This window comes from Sciurus carolinensis, chromosome 2, assembly GCF_902686445.1.
Source record: "Sciurus carolinensis chromosome 2, mSciCar1.2, whole genome shotgun sequence".
NCBI classification, from domain to species: Eukaryota; Metazoa; Chordata; class Mammalia; order Rodentia; family Sciuridae; genus Sciurus; species Sciurus carolinensis.
Window position 1 is genome coordinate 97418188 of NC_062214.1, and position 21952 is coordinate 97440139.

Consider the following 21952-nt stretch of genomic DNA (forward strand, 5'->3'; position numbering starts at 1 on the left):
TTTTTTTTTGTACTGGAAATTAAACTCAGAGGCACTTTGCTACTAAGTTACATCCCTAGCCCTTTTAATCTTTTGAGAGAGTCTCCTTTAATTGCAGAGGCTGGCCTGGAAATTGTGATCCTCCTGCCTCAGCCTCCAAATTGCTGGGATTATAAGCATGCATTGGTATTTTAATGGAGATTGCATTGAATCTACATATTAATTTGGGTACTATGGACATTTCAACAATATTAATTCCTCCAAAAATATGGAATGTTTCAAAAATTTGTGTGTCATCCTTGCACAGGGGCCATGCTAATCTCTGTATCATTCTGATTTTAATATATGTTTTGCTGAAGCAAGCACCACTTTCTACTATTGATTACTGGAATCTTTCCTTAGAGCTGTTATATAGTGATCTGTCTTCTAGGTATTGTAAGCAACAGTTTAGTCACTGCCTAAAATGAATCTTCAGTTGTCCAGCCTGCTACATCTGTTTCCTCATTTCTCACATAAATGCTGTGCCAAGCTAATGCCACATTTTGTTCTTGCTGTTTTTTTTATTATGGTAGACTACCACTTCTATTATTAATCAGGGTTAGTAATTGTAGATCTGGTAAAATTCAAATCTGTGTCATAACTGAAAGGTTTTTTTTTTTTCCTAATTAGTCAAATGAAGATCAGAATGGTGATGTGCTCCATGCAATCATTAAGAAACTAGAGATCCTTCCATTGATGCAACTGCTATTCCCTAGTTTTTTAGAGTTCTTGATCTGGCTGATGTGTGAAAGAAAAACAGGAACTATAAATCACCGGAGGTTTTAAGAGTGAGGATTATGTTATGTAGGGCTTCTATCTACATTGCACTAGTCAGAAAGTCATATAGTTTGTTGGAGGTAAGAGAGCTCGGACACAAGGGTTTGTTAGAAGCAAAGATGGTAAGTATGTGTCATTGTCTCTGTCAATAGTGAGGGTACTTTTCATTTGTGGGTAACAGGAAACTCAACTCAAATTGACTCTGTGGGTTCAATTATTGAGTACCTGTGTAGTAAACAGAAAAGACAGCAGATTCTGATGTTTGTGATTCACAAAGAAAGGTTACCCAAGGGGGTGGTTAGATTTGGGGGCTTATATACTCCCACGAAAGGGTGGGAAAGAGCACTCATAGGAAAACAAATGAAATTTTAGAAGGTGGGAATGGAGGAAGAAGCAGAAAGGTAATTTATAGGAAAACAATGTTAAGAAAAGACAAACTGACCCTTTAGAGAACAGATGGGCAATATGTTAGTTTTGTGACAATGTTTATTTAGGGGTGGTGACAATTCTCATCGTCTGATATTAAGAGTCAATCTTCTCTGGTTGCTCCCTGGAGGGGATTTCTAACCATTGATTTTTTTTTTTCCTCCACCCCCCTTCTTTTGGAAGGCTCTGCTATTAGGTAGATAAAAGATTTCAGGAACTTGAATGCATTCAGCTCCAAATAATTGTCAGAGCACCATAGCTTCTGGGTACCCTCAGCCTAAGCACATGTTAACTCATGTAACAGAGAAGTCTAGAAGTAGCATGGGGTTCAGGCTGAGTTTGATTTGGAGGGTTATGATGCTCTCAGGTATTGGTTTCCTTTTCCTGCCAGATTCTCCCAACCTTCCCTGCCCCAATGTGTTAGCTCTATTCCCTGCAATACAACAAAAACTGTAGCTTCATGCTGACTGACCTCTGAAACAAAAACTGGTTCAGGGTAATTCTGATAGTTTTAGGTCAATTGAACCACTTGTCGATCTGTTGTGGGTGGTAGGAATTAATTCTGTCCAAATTGCATGGATGAACAACAAAAGAATTGTGGACTGGAAGCTGGAAAATGTCCTGTATCCCTTCTGTCAGTCGGAAAAAATATGGAGTGAGTACTGAGGACACCCCTAGTGAATGTACAGCATGTAAAAGGGGCTGAAAACTATTCATTAGAGAAAGAGAAGCCCTGGAAAAACAGTGGGAAGGTGTGGACAGTAAATAAGAGACCCAAAAGAGGGGTGTTCTAGAAGCCAGTAGAAGAGTTTTAAGGATGCTGTAGTTAAAATCATCTAAATGATTTTCTGTGCGCTGACTCCATTTTCATCAGATCTCCTTTGTAATTCAGCTTCTCATGTAAATGCTCCTTTTGAATGGAAATATTTAAAAACAGAAAAAAGAAAAATTTAGAAGCTTGGTTTCTTTCAGTCTCTTGTTAAAATTAAGTTGGCATGAATCACTCCCCTGAATTTAACTAAGTTTGGGGGAAGGGTGCTCGTAACATTTAAGTTTTTATCTCTACAAACTGAGGACCCAACTCTAGCATAGAGTGAAATCTTAACTTCATTTTCATACTGTACACTGCTTTGCTAACCTCTGTGAACTGTTTGAAAAATGGTGAGTTAAGAATGCTTCAAGGACTGGGGTTGTGGCTCAGTGGTAGAGTATTTACCAAGCATGTGTGAGGCACCACATATAAATAAATGAATAAAATAAAGGTCTATCAGCATCTAAAATTTTTTTTTTTTAAAAAAGGAATGCTTCAAGATTTGGGAAAAACCAAAAGCCAAATATTCTCTCTGATATGTGACTGCTAACACACACTAAGGGGTTGGGGGAAGACAGAAGTTCAGTGGATTAGACAAAGGGGAGTGAAGGGAAGGGTGAGGAGATGGGAATAGGAAAGACAGTAGAATGAACCGGACATAACTTTCCCATGTTCATAGATGAATAAACCTCCAGTAAAATGCCACCTCATATACAACCACAAGAATGGGATCCTAATTAGAAGTTATACTCCATGTATGTATGTCAGAATACACTCTACTGTCTTATATATCTAAAAAGAACAAATCAAAATAAATAAATAAATAAATATTTGGGAATTTTTTTTCTTTCCTTGTTTGTTATTTTGATTATTTTTTCTATCTTTCCCTGGAAGGCTTATTTTCAGGGTCAGCAGGAAAGGGAAAGCTGGGAAGAATATGTGGGGCCAAAAGTAGGTCATAGCTATCTGTGGAAGACCCCAAAATGTGTCAGTCCAAAATATGCCCCTTTGCCATATTTTTGAGCTAAAGGTAATTAACATGCAGCAGACAGAGGAATACATTTCTCTATCCTCCTCCTTTCCTACCTAAAGAAAGGATATAAATTCTCTACACGGGACAGCTCTGACTGAATCAGAGGAATCTACAAGCCTTACTCCATTAGTATCACCTATATATTTACCTTCCCAGTTTCCCACTTCTGGAAACTTGAAACTGCTGCCTGCTGTTCTGTTATTTCCCTATAAATTTATTGTCCTTTGTTAAAGATGCTATAAAAACTAGAGTTCTATGCCACACTCTTGAGTTTCATTGATGTTTCTCCTACAGGAGGCGCACTGTGCGCGTTAATAAACTTTTTTTTTTTTTTCCTGTTAATCTGTCTTGTTATAGGGGTCTGTCACAACAACAAACTTATCGAAAGTTAAGGAGAAATTATTTTTCTCTTGGCCATGTGCAGCTATGACAGGTATCTAAGGATGATTCATGTGGCCTTTGAGGAAGATTAATCCGGAAAGGTAATCAATATGGAGGCTATAGGAATGATAAATACCTGAGTACAGCTGGCCCATTTGGATGAGGGAAAAAAAAAACAAAAAACAAACAAACAAAAAAACAAACTTAATTCACATAGAAGGCCAGAATTAGAAATATTGAGTGATTGACTGAAAGGCATGTGTGTTAATGATCTGGAAGGTTCCGGGTTCAGTGGCGTATTCCTGTAATTCCTGCAATTCAGGAAGCTGAGGCAGGAGGATCATCAAGTTCATTTCTCATTGAGACCCTGTCTCAAAATAAAAAGTAATGGGGATGTAGCTCCGTGGTAGAATGGCCCTGGGTTCAAGCCCCAGTACAAAAAAAAAAAAAAAAAAAAAAAAAAAAAAAAGAAAGAAAATAATAAAATAAAATAATACGGGAGGCAAAATTTCAAGTCCTGATCTGTCTTGAGAGCCGGACCCCTACTGCCACTGATCATGTGAGGGCTATGGGTAAAGATAACGTTCTTATAGGCCAGAATACAGCGTTTACCTAGACTTTATGCAAGCATTATCTTGCCACGTGCTCTTATATATGTAGAAAGAGTTAACTTTTTTCTTTTTTAAGCTATTATGGTTAACGTGCATACGGCAGAGTTAGGAATTAAAGGATACTGAAGCAAAATATATGTCTGAAGTAAATTTGGTCAAGTCAGCCAGTGAAAGAACCTGACTTCATTCCTCTTCCTCAGCTAGTTTACCTCTTCGCCCCTCTTCCGTGGCCTTTTTACTTTCCAAGTCTGCAGAGAGGTAGCCGGCACACCCACAGAGGGCCCGAAATGCATGGATGCAAGCCTGCAAATTTAGCGCAGCTGATATTTGGGGCTAGCTGCCCGGGGTTGACCCGGGAGCACGCCAGCACCCACTGCTGCGCCAGGCCCTGCCCTCGCCGACGGCCGGCGCGTGGCGGGTCGCAGCGGCTGGAGGGTAAGCGACACCGCGCACATGCCGGCGCCCGCCTCCCGCGTCGGCGAGAAGACCGGGAGCCCGGACGCACGGAGGCTGACCCGGAGCCTACCCATGAGGCAGCGCGCTGGCTGCTCGCGAACTACCCCCCTTCCCAGGGCTCGGCTACCTGCTCCGCAATGGGAGCCGCCGCCGCCGTGTAGTTTTTCGTGCTCCTCCTTTTCCTCCTCCTCTTTCTCCTCCTCCTCAGGGCTCCAGTCAGGCCGATCCGCTCCGCTCACGGTAAGCGCCCCCCGCCCCCGCCCGCCCTGCACTGCAGCAGGCAGAGGCCCTCCCGCGCGGCCTGCGCCGCCTCGCTCCGGGGGCGCTGGGCTGGGGGTCTCCAGGCCGGCGCGGTCGTCAGGAGCGCCCTGAGCGCGGGGGAGGGGACCGGCTGCGCGGCGGCGGTCCTCCGCCATCTTGAGCCGGCCCGGCGGGGGAGGGATCCCCGCGCGACTCGGCGGCCGCCCGGGGCTGCGGCAGGCCGGGGCTGCGCCGGCCGTCGCCTCGCCTCCGCCTGCGTCGGCTCTCCGCCCAGGCTTGTGCGCCGGTTGGTCCCCATCCTGGCTTTGGCTTTTCTCTCAGGAGGCGACTCCTTTAGGTCATTGGTACCTTTTGTGCGGATGTTTGGCGGAGACCCGTGTTCCCACTCCACAGCCCTCCCGAATCGCTTCAGTCGTAGGAAAGGAGACGGAAGGGCGTTCGGAACTTCCAAGCACCGGGCCCCCTTTCTTGCCCAGGTGACCGGTCGTGCACGGTCATACCCTCATTCCTTGTCAAAAGGACTTTCCTGCCTTGCCGTAGAGGTCCCGTTATTGTCTACATGAGAAGCCCCTTTGAGTAGCGAGTTGGATACACAATTTTCTAAATTGAGCTTTGCAGGTTTCACTTTATGATCAAAGAGTGATCTCACTCAGAGGTTTTATCCTGCTCAAGAGATGGAAGGAGTCTCTCCCAACTTATCTCAAGTTTTAACATTTTAAGAAGAAATATACTAGAAAGGAAAACCCAACAACGTCAACCTGCTTCTGCAAACATGGGAGAACCTCGGCCAAGGGATTCTCTTTGCGAACATTTGTTCCTGTTTTAGAAATTCTGCCAACTTAGAAATTGGGCTTTATTGCTTTCAGGTTTGCACTGTGCATCTTCAGAATTTGACGTCTTTTAGTGCTGTTAAACATAAAATTAAAAGCGAGAGAGTTTGAAAGTACAAAAGCCTCCGCATTTGTAAGGTGTCCTGCTTTAGGTGTTTAGTATACCAACCACCCACTCTATCAGGACACTGAAACTTAATGGGCCTGGGAAGACATTGGTTTGTTTTTAAAATTAAGTTAGGTCTGTGTGCTTTCGTGGTCTACCATCACTGTAGATATTATAATCATATCTTGCATTTCTGTCTTTGACATCAGTTAGTACCTCATAGTGCGTTTTGAGGTGGTCTGTGTTTATAGAGCTGTTTTGAAGGTGAGGAAACTGCCTCAAAGAGATGACTAATGAGATCACCTGGCCAGTAAAGTCAGGGCCAATTATAGAACTTGGACCTTCTAAGTCCTGTTCAGTGCACAACTCATAGTATGTCCCTTTATTGTTGGAATGAAATGAATGAGAATAGACAAGGAGGCTTACCTGAAAAAATGGAAGAAATACTATTATTCACTTGCCCTTTATCTCACTTTTAAAAAGATAATTTCTCAACTTTGCAACGTTTAAGGATGTTATTTTTTCAAACATTTTGAAATATTGAGGAATAGTACATTTGAACACTCATATTCCACTTAATTTTAACAATACCACCTTGCCACATTTGTTTTATCTACCTGTCTCACACTGAACATTTCAAAGAAGATTGCAGATAGGACTGTTCAGTCCTAGTTATTGTACATATATCAGCATGTATCATAAGAAAAGTCATTTTTTCTGAATACTGTAATAAAATACCATAATTGCAGTCTAGAAAATTGGGGATAATCCCTAAAATCAAATATGTTTGAAGTATATATTTGCAGTTCCCCTTTAGTCACGCAAATGTCATATTTTAATCACTTTTTGAATCCAGAACTCAACCATTTATTATATTTTGCTTCGTCTCTTTTAATTTAGGGTCATTTCCTCCTTTTTATTTTTTTTTTATTTTTATTTTTTAAAATGACATTGACTTTTTGAAGAGACCAGGTCATAGTCTTGTAGAAAAGCCTGTGTTCCATATTTCACTGGCAGTTCCTCTTCGTGATATTTAAATTCTTCCTTCTACCTTGTAGTTTTATAAACTTGAAGTTAAGTCTAAAGGCTTGAGTAGATACAGGCTTAATATTTTTGACAAAAATATTTCACAAGTTATGCAGTATACTTATATAACATGTGAAGACCCTTTAAGTAAGTTTGTGCTATTAATAATCCTAAATTTGATCTTTTATGTAAGATGTTGACAGACTTATCTTTTTATTGAAGCATTTCCTTTTGGAATTAGCAAGAGATCTGTGGTTTGCTATTTTGTCCTTAGTACTTGGTATGAATTTACCTGCAGAAATATGACAAATAGTTGGGAGCAGTCCTTCAGGAATGGGTATTTAAGTAAGAAGGAGAAGACCAATTTTTGGAGGATAGAACTAATCCATTTGGTTTAGGGAACGTGAAATTACTGCTACCTATTAGCATCAAAGCCTAGACAGGCAAGGCATGGCGCATACCTGTAATCCCAGCAGCTCAGGAGGCTGAGGCAGGAGGATTTCGAGTTCAAAGCTAGCCTCAGCAACTTTTCAAGGTGCTAAGCAACTCAGTGAGATCCTGTCTCAAAATACAAAAAAAAAGGGGGGGGGGAGTTGGGAAGGTGGCTCAGTCATTAAGTGCCCCTGAGTTCAATCCCCTATACAAAAAAAAAAAAAAAAAAATCCTCAACAGGTGAGAGAGAATGTAAAAAGTCACAAAGACTTTGACTTTGAAAGCTTGTGGAGGTGATAAATAGGAAAGTTCTGAGGTAGTTTCTTGTTGGAAGACCCTAAATCTCAGCATTCTTAACACTTTAACCCATTCTTTCCAGTTAGGCCTAGTATTCCAGCCCTTCAGTCTGCTGTTTTATTACTCAACATTAGCTTTCTTCATAGGGGAGAAGAAGGCAAAGGAAAGAGTTAAATAATTTTGTATTTGCTTACAAATTTTTTTTATTGAAGATAAAATTTAGAACCATACCAAGAGTTCATTTTCTATATAATTTTTTTCTATGCAAATTGAAATAGCAGTTTTTGTAAACAAATGAATTATTTTTGGTGACAGGAAATTGGAAATTTTTGTTGACATTTTTGTTATTTCAGAAGTAACTTTAAAAGTGAGAAATACTTCACATATTTACTAATTAAATGTATAATCCCAAATAACTTTTCTTTCTTTCTTTTTTCTTTTTTATTTTTTAAGGACTAAAAGATATTTGACTTTTTTCCTATCAAATTGTTTTAAATGATGGTATAAACCCTAATTTAAATTACCTAGTAACTTTTATCAAAACATTGAATGTTTAGAATTTTAGTTCAGTTTTGCAAAGCAATTTTCTTTAGAGGCCTATTAACCCTCAGTATACCAGGAAAAAGTTATCACTATTTACCATCTATATTGAAGAAGATTTTTTAAAACATTTTGAGTTATTTAATATAATTAAAAGAAAACTAAAAGCATCATGTAAAATATAAGAATTAAGACATAATGTAAAAGAACTTATTGGAGCTTTTGGCAAGAATTTAAACAGAGCAAACCTCTTTATATATGCAGGGAACAATGACAAACAAAAATTTGTTTCATGTGTTTAATTATATACCACTCCTACAATGAATATGCATGACATTTGAATACTTTGAGCAAGCATTCTTATTAAAATTGTAGCACTTTTTTTTTCTTTCAGTTTTGTATCTATACAAAGAATATTTTCCTTTCTTCTTCTTACATCTGTGTGAAAAAACATTGTGGTTATAGGGTAAGACAAAATTATCTTTCTGGTTCCTGCAATTTTTTTTTTTTTTTTTTTTTTCCCTTATTGCATAAGGAATTTCTTGGTAAAATTTATTTGTTTATTTTTTGGTACAGAAGCTTGAACCTAGGGGTGTACTACATCTAAGTTATATCCCCAGCCCTATTTATTTATTTATTTGTTTGTTTCTTTATTTATATTTTGGTACCAGGGATTGGTACTTAATCACTGAACCACAGCCCCCCACCTTTTTTTTTTTGTATATTTAGAGACAGGGTCTCACTAAGTTGCTTAAGGCCTCACTAAGCTACTGAGTCTGAGGCTGACTTTGAACTCTCAATTCAACGTCCTGAGCCACTGGGATAACATGTGAGCTGCTGGAATTATAGGCATGTGTCACCACACCTGGCCTCCCAGTCCTTTTCTATTTTTATTTTGAGACAAGGTCTTCCTGAATTGCCAAGGTTGGCCTTGTTTTGTAATCCTCCTGCTTCAGCCTTCTGAGTTACTTAGGCCTAGCTCTGACTCTCTATTTGAGTATATCTATTGATCTTAATTTTTTTCTTTTGTAACCCTGGGGTACTCTACCATTAAGCTATATCCCCTGCCTATTTTTTCTTTTCATTTTGAAACAGGGTCTCCGTAAGTTGCTGAGGCTAGCCTCTGACTTGGAATTCTTCTGCCTCAACCTCTCTAACAACTGGGATTATAGGCCTGTGCCTCAACACTGGACTCTGTGACTTTTTTATAATACAGATCACTTTAGGTTAATTTTTTGTAGGTTTTTTTTTTTTTTTTTAATATCGTTGATATTTGAGAATGCATTGAGCTACGAAAACTCCAGTTTTCTAGGATGTTAAGAGTCTTGGGCTTGTTTGGAACTTAAATTATATGTGATTAATTTCCCTTGCTTTTCCATTTGTAAGAATTCACAGAAGTTCAACCCTACTTTGCCCAAGAGCCATCTAAGAAAAGTTTTTTGCTAGAAATACTCAGCCAACTGAGGGCCATTGTAGCAGTAGTAAGCTGTGATAAATAGAAAAGTTCTGAGGTATTTGATATTGGAGAACTAATCTCAGCATCTGTACCTCAACCCATTCTCTCCAGTTATACTTTACAATATATTAGTCCTTCTCCAATGTTATTGCAAAATTTTTGTAAAAATTTGTTGTTATATTTCTGACAGAATTTTGATTTTTTTTCTTCTGTTTTGCAGTGTTGGGAATTGAAATCTGGGCCTTGTACAAGCTAGACAAGTGATTTACCACTGAGTTACACTGCTAGCCTCTTTTGACTTTGACACAGGATCTTGCTAAGTTGCGCAGGTTGGCCCCAAACTTGTGACCTTCCTGCCTCAGCCTCCGAAAGTAGTTGGGATTACAGTCGTTCCCCATTGTACCCAGCTTGAATTTTGAAATTATTCTTTCGATTCTTATAATACTTTATTTGGTTCTGCTTCTATCCCTTTCTGAATTTCTGTGTAGATCTGTATCTTTCAAGCTTATGATGTTTCACTGTCACATATTGCTCAGATTTTATTACCTATCTTCCAGATTTTGAAAGTGGGCAATATTGTCTAAATGCAACTGACTGCTCATCATATGTCATACATAACCCTGGAATGGTTCTTGTTAATACTAATTTGAGGTTTCAAATGCTTCTACAATAGGTTCTAGCTTGTCACTCCTTTGAGTCTTCTTTTTGCATGTGCATCAACAAAATTCAATACTTAAAGAATTTTTGAAACTTTCGATGATTCATAGTTTTGTTATCTTTTGTGCTCTACAGTCATCAGATTTTTTTTTTCAGATTTATAGACAACTGATTAGAATAATCAATCCAATGAATTTTTAAAATTTCTTTATCTTCTGTTTCCTTCCAATCACTTACATTCAACACTTGTGCACTTATGAATTGTATCAAGTGAAAATTCAGCACTCAGATGTAAGGGATGACAGAATACTATCATTTGTCCTTTTAGCAAAACATCAATTGTCCACATTCTTATCACAGAATATTGCATAATGAAGTTGTTCCTGCTGAATGAGAGTATTATGTTTACATTTTGTTTTTAGAAATATATTGTTTACTCATTGATTGTCGAGTTTGAGAAAATTAAGGATATTTCCTCTGAAACCTTAGTCTTGTAAGATTTCCCTTATATAGTAAATTTTACTGTCTCATTAGAGCCTGAAGTACTGCTATCTGCATTCATTTTTTTTTTTTTTTTTTTTTAATAATTGTGAAAGTCTTTCTCTGTCAGTTCTCTTCTATTATGGGCAAATAATAAAAAATTCTGAATTTTTAACTGTCCTCAGAACTAAAAACTGATGGAGATCAGGATGTGCTACCACAAAATGTCTCACTTTGGCATAAGGATTATGATTATTATCATTTTTACTTTCATTATTTTTGTGGTACTAGGGAGTTAAACCTAGGGGTACTCTTCCACTGAGCTACATCCCTAGCTTTTTGTATTTCAAGACAGGGTCTTGCTAAGTTGCTGAGGATGGCCTTGAACTTGTGACCCTCCTGCTTTAACCTCCCCACTAGGTGGGATTTACAGGTGTGTGCTACAGTGTCCAGTGGTGTAAGGATAATTTGAGCTGAAGAAAATTGAGAATCCACAGATGCCAGAAGAATTTTCTGTCCTCCCTTTATTTGCCTAAAAGCAGACAAATAAATTTTCTTGTCTGAGTTTGTTTTAGTCAGCTTTTTTACAACTGTAACTAAAAGATCTGACCAGAACAAATTTAGGGAGGAAAAGTTTATTGAGGCTCACAGTTCAGAGGTCTTAGTCCATAGAAGTCTGGCTCCATTCCGCAGGTCTTGAGGTGAGGCAGAACATCATGGGGAGACTCTGGCAGAGGGAAGCAGCTCACATGGTGATCAGGAAGCAGAGAAGAGGTCTCCACTTGCCAGATACAAATATATACCCTGCTGGGCGCCGTGGTACATGCCTGTAAGCCCAGCAGCTTGGGAGGCTGAGGCAGGAGGATTGCAAGTTCAAAGCCAACCTCAGCAAAAGCGAGGCACTAAGCAACTCAGTGAGACCCTGTCTCTAAATAAAATACAAAATATCACTGAAGATGTGACTCAGTGGTTGAGTGCCCCACAGTTCAATCCCTGGTACCCAAAAGCAAACAACCAGACAAACAAACAAAACCCACGTATATACCTCAAAGCTATGCCCCAGTTCCCACCTCCTCCAGCCACACCCTACGACTTCATTTACCACTCAGTTAATCCCTATCAGGGATTAATTCGCTGATTGGGTTAAGACTGTTACACCCCAGTTGTTTCTGCCCTGAACCTTCTTGCATTGCCTTACACGTGATCTTTTGGGGTACACCTCACATCTGAACCATAACATTCTATTCCTTACCCCCAAAAGCTCACACTCATCTGACAATGCAAAATACATTTAGTTCATTCCCAAGAGTTCTCAACTGTCCAAGATTGTTCAGAGTTCAAGTCCAAAGTCTTCTGGGTCTTAAGGCAATCTCACATTGTGAGTTCCTATTTAAAAACAATTTACAAATATCCAATATATAAAGATACTGAGATGGGGCCAAAGCAAGATCAAAAGCCAGCTGGGCAAACAGGCAAACTGTTTCTGGTATCTGGAGCACATGGCATGATGTCCTCTCCAAAGGGCTTATACAACTGCCCTTGTGGACTTGTTTGTAGTAGCCCAAGTGGCTTTGTTGGCTTGTCTCTGTTCAATTCCTGCAGCTTTCCTAGGAGGATGTTCCACATGACTGGCATTTCTTAATCTTGAGGGGGGGTCCTCCACTGCTTGCTTCAACTTCCTCCTCAAATCTCCACACCTTGCCTTCTCAAAGTGCCTACAGAAACTCAGACCCTGCTTCACTTTGGCCTCCAAAGTCTTCCTTTGAAATCTTGGTGGAAGCCTCCATGACCCCCTAATTCCAACATCCTGCATTCCTGCAGAACCAGCACCATGTGGTTGATATCAGGGTCTCTTGCCATCTTGAGCAGTAGCCAAGCCTCCAGGGTACCCCTGACGGAGTGCTGGGTGGCTGAGCATGTTGAAAAAACTTCCTACGCTCCCTTGTGCAAAAAGAATTTCCCATTGGTCTCTTCTCAAGAGGATTTTCACTTTTACTTCCTTGAACCTGAGATGGCTGAGATCCTGCCAATTCTGACATGCTTTCAAACCATCTTTCTTATTGTCTCTGGGCAAAGTCTTTAGCATTTCTTTAGTGGTGGTAATGTCTTTAACAACTGTAACTACATTAGCTCTAGTTTTACTCCAGCCTTTCAAGTCCAGGTTTTTAAAATCTTTCTGCTCTGCTTTCTGTTCCTGAATATCACTTTAAACTTGGTAAAAAGCTGCCAGCAATACCCATGCCACTTCCTGAATGCTATGCTGCCTAGATATATCTGCCAGATTAAGAAGTCTATCACTTTTAAAATCAACCTCACAGAAAGTCTCAGGACATGGGCAAAATGCAGATAACTTCTCAGCCAGAACATAATACGAATGGCCTCTACTCCAAATTCCCATAGAGTTCTCCTTTTCTGAACCCTCTTGAGCCCTGTCTTCACTGTCCATGGTCCTTTTGGCATTCTGGTGTTCTGACTTCCCATCAAAATCAGCCATTGCTCCTCTTACAAAAATCTAAAGCATTTCCAGCTTACACTGCTAAGCATATCAAAATTCCTTCCACCAATTCCAAAATGCTCCAAAAACTTATGAACCACATGGTCAGGTTAGTCATAGCAATGGCCCCACTCCTGGTACCAATTTCTGTTTTAGTTAGCTTTTTTGCTGCTGTTAACTGAAAAATCTGACCAGAACAATTTTAGGGAGGAAAAGTTTATTTGAGGGCTCATGGTGTCAGAGGTCCATAGAAGTCTCTATTCTTCAGGGTTTGAGGTGAGGCAGAACATCATGGCTGAAGAGTATGGCATTCAGAACAGCTGACATGGTGATCAGGAAGCAGAGAGAGAGAGGTCTCCACTTGCCAGGTACAAATATATACCCCAAAGCCACACCCCATTTCCCACCTCCTCTAGCCACACCCTATCACTTCAGTTACCACTCAGTTGATCCTTATCAGAGGATTAATTCACTGATTGGGTTAAGACTTGCATCCTTCCTTATTATTTCTCCTCTGAACCTTCTTGCATTGTCTCGCTTGTGAGCTTTTGGGGGACACCTCACATCCAACCCATAACAGATGATTTCCCCTATGTATTAGGAAGGGAAAAACACCTCTTTTTCTTTCAGATGGAGTGTCAACACAGACATGATGAATAACGTATCTTCTAAAATAACCCTGCTCTTTCATTAGTTATTCCTTACATTTCCTAGTCCTTTCCCCATGATGTATTATTACTCAAACCTAATCTCTTTCTTTGTTAAAATGGGATATAAGCCTCTAATTCTAACCTTTTCTTTGGATTTTACTACTTTTTGTGTGTGCGTGCACTGTAGTGCATGTAAATGTCATCCTTTCTTCTTAGTTTAATTTACAGGACCCTAGGCAATGGACATTTGTGGGTAGAGGACAAGTTTTTCTTCTGACACAGATTATGAAGATTATGTTTTCAGTCTTCTGTATCTTTTTGGAAGTTGATGCAATTTTTGTGCAAACGAATGTGAAAACTGAAAAAAATGATGGATAATGCATTTGTCACATGGGTTTCACTGTTGTATCATCTTTCTAGGCCATTGAGTCATCCTTCTTCTTCTTTTTTTTTTTTTGTATTGTTTGGATTAATTGTTGAACAGTGGTAAATGATAGTAGAATTAGAAAAATACTTCAAGATGTAGAAAAAAATAAAATCAGTAAGATCCCATAGTGCATCTTAGATGTATAAAAGGACACTTAGTAATTATAAAATAGGATGAGATTTTCTATTTAAAAGTAATAAGTACCTATTCCTTTCTTGTTTGAAGATTTCTAAGAATCAATTTAAGGCACACAGTGTCAGTCTTTACAAATAGAACTGCCCTCTCCTGTGCCCCCCCACCCCCAAGTGAGCGCAGCCACCCTCTCCCTGCAGTGGCCATGATGATTACCTACCAGGACCTCATCAACCTTGATGAGATCTTGGAGGTAGAGAGAGGGCAAGATGGTTCCTAGGACAGAGGGTATCATTGATGACACACTTGTTGGTGGAAATGCCTCTGCTGAAGGACCAAAGGGTGAAGGTACCAAAAGCACAGTAATCACTGGTGTTGACATTTTCATGAACCACCACTTGAAGGAAACCAGCTTCGCAAAAGAAGCATGCAAGAAGCACATCAAAGATTACATAAAATCAAAGGCAAACTTGAAGAACAGAGACCAGAGGGAGTAAAACCTTTTTTAACCGACTGCAGAACAAATCAAGTATATCTTTGCTAATTTCAAAAACTACCAGTTCTTTGTTGGTGAAAAAATAAATCCAGATGGCATGGTTGTACTCCTGGAAGACTGTGAGGATTTTTCATATATGAAATTATATATGATTTCTTTAAGGATGGTTTAGAAATGGAACAATGTTAACAAATTTGGCAGTTACTTTGTATCTAACATCTGTCATCATAGCTGACTTCTGCTTGTCATCCACACAATACTAGGACTTAAGACAAATGGAACCGATATTGTTTTAAGCACACTTATTTTGACCATGATTTATTTGTACTGGAGGCAGATTTTTTAAGAAAACATGTCATGTAGGTTGTCTAAAAATAAAGTATATTTAAACTTAACTCGAGAGAAGTCTTAGTTTAAAACAGGTTTAAACTAAATCCAACCTGTAGTGTTCCTGGAGAAGCTACAGCCAGGTCATAGACCGCATTAGAAAACTGACTGTCTTCAGATAACTCCTGCAATGAAAACTACTTCTGTAATTGGAATATAAAATCAAGAATCAAAGTTTTACTTCTGTGGGGCTGGAGTTGTAGCTCAGTGGTAGAATGCCTGCCTAACACATGTGAGGCACTGGGTTCAATCCCTAGGACCACATAAGTAAACAATAAATAAAATAAGGTATAAAAAAAGTTTTAATTCTCACTTGTAATAAAGGGAAAGACCATGCTCATTGCTGTGCCAGCATTTGAAGTGTGGGCCATATACATTTCATCGCATACAATGGAAGTAGTTAACCATGGAAGAGATTACCAAAGGAATTAAAAAAGAGACTAACTCAATTGGAAAAAAATAAATAAAAACAAAAACAAATAGAACTATTCAAGAAAGAAATTAAAAAAAAAAAACAAAAAACAACTAAGATGGCTTTCTTTGAACTCTGATGGCCTACCAAAGGTTAATAGTTAACTTGGACAGTTTGAACCCTACCCCTCTCTAATACACATTAAACCTACCTGCCTCTCCTTATCCTGCAATGATTTTTTTTTTTAACGTATCGTACTACATCTCTAATGAATGTAGGCAGTAAACAGAAAGTTGAACATTGAGGTATCTATTCTAAAATATTCTTGTTACCAGTTTTTCCTTCTGAGCTTTACTATCAGAAATCCTGTATAAAAAAAGGTTTAAATGGAAACCTGGAAGATTTATGTATTGTATTTAGGCTTTTTGGTTAACTGGATTTAACCAAAATATTTTTCATTTCAGTCACTTTTATTACAAATGTTCTGTGTTTCTGGTTTAATATGCCCGGATGAACACAAAATGATTTGGGGGATGATGTGTTTGCTCCTTTGTGTTTTTAAACACATGATTAATGCTTAATAAAGTCTTTGTGTTGTATTTATCACTGTATTCTATGTTTAATCGAGAATCACTTGAGTTTGCTTATTATTCTTTCAACAGTTTAAAATTGTTGCTTTACCTCTTTGAATTTTTGACCATCAATATAGTAGTTTAATGATCTGATTTAAACAAAGGCTTTCTCCAAGTATTCTGGGGCTTGAGACATTTTGAAAGTTCTTCTCTTTACTAGATCTATCTCGTGAGGCTGAATTTTCTGCACTTTAGCAGAACAATGTGGTGCAACAGATTGAATGCAGAAGCTGATAAGAGAATCTAGCTGTCTTTAAAATTCTGTATTGATGAGATTTGCAACAATATAAAAGCAATATCACTTTTCTCTGAATACTTTGCTTTGAAAGTTATTTTCCATAAAAACATATTAACATATAATGCTTCTATTATTGTCTTTTTTTTTTTTTTTTTTTTTTTTGGTACTAGGGATTGAATCCAGTGGAGGTCAACCAATGAGCCACATCCCCAGCCCTTTTAAAAAATTTTTTTAAAATTTGTAGATATGGTCTTGCTAAGTTGCTGAGACTGGATTTGAACTTGCTGTCCTTCACTGGAATATCTGGGGAGCACCACTACACCTGGCACTATTATTGTCATTTTAGAGTTTTGTATTTTATTTTTTTTCCTTCGTTTGAGTGCCCAGGGATTTGAACCGCGGTCCTTGCGCATGCTAGGTGAGCACTCTCCAAAAGGAGCCATTTCTTCAGCTCCATATTATTGTCATTTTAAAGTACATTAGTACATATTTTAAAAAATTGCTCAGGCTTGGGATTTGTGTTTTCCCATGTGAAATTTTCATTGTTATATGATAATTATAATTGTTTTATAACTATATAATGATAGCATAGTAATGAATGAGTTAGTTGTGTTGAAACTCCATGTTAGGAATGAAATGCTGTAGTTTATTCAAAACAAGTAAAAGATGATTATCACTTGGAACCATAAATACAAGTACTGCCCTTCTTTTTCACAACAGACTTCAAAATACAGTTTGAGTCTCTTAAATATGGGGGCACGTGTTCTGAGAAATGCGTCATTAGGCAGTTTTGTCATTGGGGATCACTTACTTGATGTGGGCCTCTTGATGCAATCCAGAGACTCAGAATACAAGTTGTGTGCATGAGGCACAACATGGTATACAGTTTTGTGGTAAAGTTTTGTTTTTTTTGTTTTTTTTTTTTTTTAAATAAGTAGAAGGAGTATACTTTGAAATACGGATAAAAAAGTATGGTATAATGAATATGTAAACCAGTAACATGGTTGTTTATTATCATTATCAAGTATTATGTATGTATGTAATTGCAGGTGTAGTATATTATTTAAGGACTGATCCCAACCTTTCCTCTTCTCTATTTGCCATTAAGATTTCAAATACATAACCATTTTAAATGTTTAATATTTTTGATTTATTTAAAAAATAAAAACAATTTATATTCCTGTTTTCCCATGTAAGAGTTTATTCTTTTCTTGATGTATATTTTCTTTTGTATATTTTTGGGACTGGGATTGAACCTAGAGGCACTTTACCACTGAGTCACATCCCCAGTTGTTTTTCTTTTCTTTTTTTTTTTTTTATTCATTCTTTTTAGATATACATGGCAATAGATTGTGTTTGACTTATTATACATACTTGGAGTGAAACCTCCATTCTTAGGGTTGTACATGATGTGGAGTTACACTGGTCACGTATTCATATATGAACATATATCCAATTCATTCTACTCTCTTTCCTATTCTCATCCCCTCCCTTCCCTTCATTCCCCTTTGTCTAATCCAATGAATTTCTATCCCCCAACCCCTTTATTGTGTTAGCATCTGCATATCAGAACATTTGGCCTTTAGTTTTTTTGGATTGGTTTATGTCACTTAGCATGATTAGTTATCACCTCTATCCATTTACAACAAATGCCATCATTTCATTCTTCCTTAAGACTGACTGATAATCCTTTGTGTATATATACCACATTTTCTTTATCTATTCATCTGTTGAAGGGCACCTAGGTTGGTTCTGTAGCTTGACCATTGTGAATTGAGCTTCTGTAAACATTGATGTGGTGGTGTCACTGTAGTATGCTGATTTTAAGACCTTTGAATATAAACTGAGGGGTGGGATACCTGGGTCAAATGGGTGGTTCAGTTTTCTGAGGACTCTCCATATTGCTTTCCAGAGTGGTCACACCAATTTGGAGTCTCACAAGCAGTGTATAAGTGAACCGTTTCCCGCACATCCTTGCCAGCATTTATTGTTACTTGAGTTTTTGATAATTGCCATTCTGATTGGAATGAGATGGAATCTCAGTGTAGTTTTGATTTGCATTTCTTTGTTAGAGATGTTGAACATTTTTCATATATTTGTTGGTTGATTGTATTTCTTCTTTTTGAAGTGTCTGTTCAGCTCATTAGCCTATTTATTGATTGGGTTATTTGTTTTTTTTTTGGTGTCAAGTATTTTGAGTTCTTTATATTTCCTAGAGATTAATGCTCTATCTTATATACATGTGGCAAAGATTTTCTCTCATCTGTGGGCTCTCTTTTCACATTCTTGATTGTATCCTTTGCTGTCAAGTTTTATTGTTTGATGGCATCCCATTTATTGATTTTGATTTTACTTCTTGTGCTTTAGGAATTTTGTTAAGGAAGTCAGCTCCTAAGCCAGCATGGTGGAGATTTGGGCCTACTTTTCTTGTATTAGGCGCAGGGTCTCTGGTCTAGTGCTGAGGTGCTCGATCCACTTTGAGTTGAATTTTGTGCAGAGTGAGAGTTAGGGATTTAATTTCATTTTGCTACATATGGATATCCAGTTTTCCCAGCATCATTTGTTGAAGAGGCTGTCTTTTCTCCAACATATGTTTATGGTGCCTTTGTCTAGTATGAGATAAGTTTATTTATGAGGGTTGTCTGTTTCTTCTATTCCATACCATTGGTCTATATATCTGTTGGTGCCAATACCATGCCATTTTTGTTACTGTAGCTCTGTAGTGTAATTTAAGTTCTGGTATCGTGATGCCTCCTGCTTCACTTTTCTTGCTAAGGATTGCTATGGTCTACCCTGGGTCTCTTATTTTTCCAAATGAATTTCATGATTGCTTTTTCTGTTTCTATGAAGAATGTCATTGCGATTTTAATAGGAATTGTATTAAAGTTGTATAGTGCTTTGGTTTTATGGCCATTTTGACAATATTAATTCTTCCTATCCAAGAATGTGGGAGAGCTTTCCATCTTCTAAGGTCTTCTATTTCTTTCTCTCTTTTTTAGTTCTATAGTTTTCATTGTAGGGGCTTTCACCTGTTTTGTTAGGTTGATTTCCAAATATTTTTTGAGGCTATTGTGAGTGGGATAGTTTTCCTAATTTCTTTTTCAGTTGGTTCATTACTGATATATAGGAATGCAATTGATTTGTTGGTGTTAGTTTTATACTCTTGCTACTTTGCTGAATTCATTTGTGAGTTCTAGAATTTTTCTGGTGGAGTTTTTTGGGTCTTTGGCAATAGGGATAGTCTGAGTTCTTCTTTTCCCATTCATATCCCTTGAATTTCTTTCCTCTGTCTAATTGCTCTAGCTAGAGTTTCCAGGACTATGTTGAACAGAAGTGGTGAAATGGTGAAAGAGAGCATCCCTGTCTTGTTCCAGTTTTTGGAGGGAATGCTTTCATCTTTCTCCATTTAAAATGATGTTGACCTTGGGATTAGCAAATATAGCTTTTACAATGTTGAAGTATATTCCATCTGTCCCTAGTTTTTCTAGTATTTTGAGCATGAATCAATGCTGTATTTTGTCAAATATTTTTCTGCATCTATCGAGATAATCATGTGATTCTTGTCTTGTGAGTCTGTTGATGTGATGGGTTATGTTCATTGATTTCCATATGTTGAACCAACCTTGCATCCCTGGGATGAACCCTCTTGACTGTGGTGCACTGTCTTTTTTAATATGTTTTTGAATGTAGTTTGCCAGTGATTTATTAGGAATTTTTGCATCCTTGTTCATCAGGTATATTGGTCTGAAGTTTTTTTTTCCTTTATCTGTCTTTGTCTGGTTTTGGTATCAGGGTGAGACTAGCTTCACAGAATGAGTTTGGAAGGGTTTCCTCCTTTTCTGTTTCATGGAATAATATTTTTTTGTGTGATCATTGTGATTTTATTATTTTATTTTAAACAACAATTATCATTTGTATCTATTGTCTAGATTCCTGTTCATGGAGTAATTTGAGGGAGATTGGTGTTAGTTCTTTTTTGAAGGTCTGGTAGAACTCAACTGAGAATCTATGTGGTTCTGGTCTTTGTTGGTAGGTTTCTGATGGCATCTTCAGTTTCATTGCTTGCAATTGATCTGTTTAAGTTTTCTATGTCCTCCTGATTCAATTTGGGTAGGTATATGTCTCTAGAAATCTGTTGATGTCTTCATGATTTTCTATTTTGTTAGAGTATAAATTTCAAAATATTTTCTGATTATTGTCTGTATTTCAGTAGTGTTATTGTGATATTTCCTTTTTCATCACAAATTTTTATAATTTGAATTTTCTCTTTCTCTTCATTAGCTTGGCTGAGGGTTATCAATTTATTTATTTTTCAAAGAACCAACTTTTTCTTTTGTCAACTTTTTGGATATTTTTTGTTTCAATTTCATTGATTATACTGCTTTTGATGCTGATTTGTTCTTTTTTTTCCTAGGCTTTAGATGTAATGTAGGTTATTAATTTGGTGACTTTCTATCCTTTTCATGAATGAGCTCATGCAATGTACTTTCCTCTTAGAACTGCCTAGTGTCCCAGAGATACTGATATGTTGTATCACTATTCTCATTTACCCTAAGTACTTTTTTATTTTATTCCTGATTTCTTCTATTATCCATTGGTCCTTCAGTAGTGTATCTCTTTTTCCAGGTGTTAGAGTAGTTTCTATTTTTTATTTTATCCTTGATTTATAATTTCATTCCATTATGATCTGATAGAATGCAAGGTATTCTATTTATTGTATTTGTTAAGAGTTGCTTTGTGGTCTAAGATATGGTCTATTTAGAGAAGATCCATGTGCTGCTGAGAAAAAAAAGTGTATTTTGCTTGTTGATGGATGAAATATTCTATATATTTCTGTTAAGTCTAAGTTATTAATTGTATTTTTTAGTACTATAGCTTCTTTATTCAGTTTTTGTTTGGAGGATCTATCTAGTTGTGAGAGAGGTACATTAAAGTCCCCCAGTATTATTGGGTTGTGGTGTATTTGAATCTTGAAATTGAGAAGGATTTGTTTGATGTATGTAGATGCGCCATTATTTGGCATTATTTGGGGCATAAATATTCACAAATTGTTATGTCTTGTTGATGTATAATTCCCTTAAGCAGTTGTGAAATGCCCTTCTTGTCCCTTCTGAATAACTTTGGCTTGAGTCCACTTTATCTGATAAGAGATAGAAATCCCTGCTGGTTTACAAGATCCATGTGAATGATTTTTTTTTTTCTCATCCTTTTATCTTCAGTCTGTGGATGTCTTTGCCTATGAGGTGAGTCTCTTGGAGATAGCATATTGTTGGGTCTTGTTTTTTAATTCAGTCTTTGTCTTTTGATTGATGAGTTTAAACCATTTACATTGCATTTTATTATTGAGAAATTATTTTTATTCTGTCATTTTGAGTTGTTTCTGGTTTTTCATTTCAATAAGTTTCTCCTTTGACTATTCTCCTAGTATAGTTTCTCCCTATGCCGCTTTTCACTTTTATTTTTCATTTCTTCATGAAATACGTTAT

The 21952-nt window shown here is 37.6% G+C and overlaps 1 protein-coding gene, 1 non-coding gene and 1 pseudogene across 2 annotated transcripts in view; 2 read left to right on the top strand and 1 right to left on the bottom strand.

Moving 5' to 3' along the window:
- Positions 1-241: 241 nt before the first annotated feature.
- LOC124978353 (U6 spliceosomal RNA) lies at positions 242-343 on the bottom strand. The gene has a single exon (XR_007107388.1). It is a non-coding gene; the product is annotated as a U6 spliceosomal RNA (small nuclear RNA).
- A 4313-nt stretch (positions 344-4656) lies between these two features.
- The window catches only part of Znf280d (zinc finger protein 280D), a 95264-nt gene continuing 77968 nt past the window's right edge, over positions 4657-21952 (top strand). The window contains 1 exon segment of the mRNA XM_047539055.1: positions 4657-4753. The gene's annotated coding sequence lies outside the window, so the exon portion shown is untranslated.
- On the top strand, positions 14506-15097 carry LOC124976189 (translationally-controlled tumor protein-like; annotated as a pseudogene).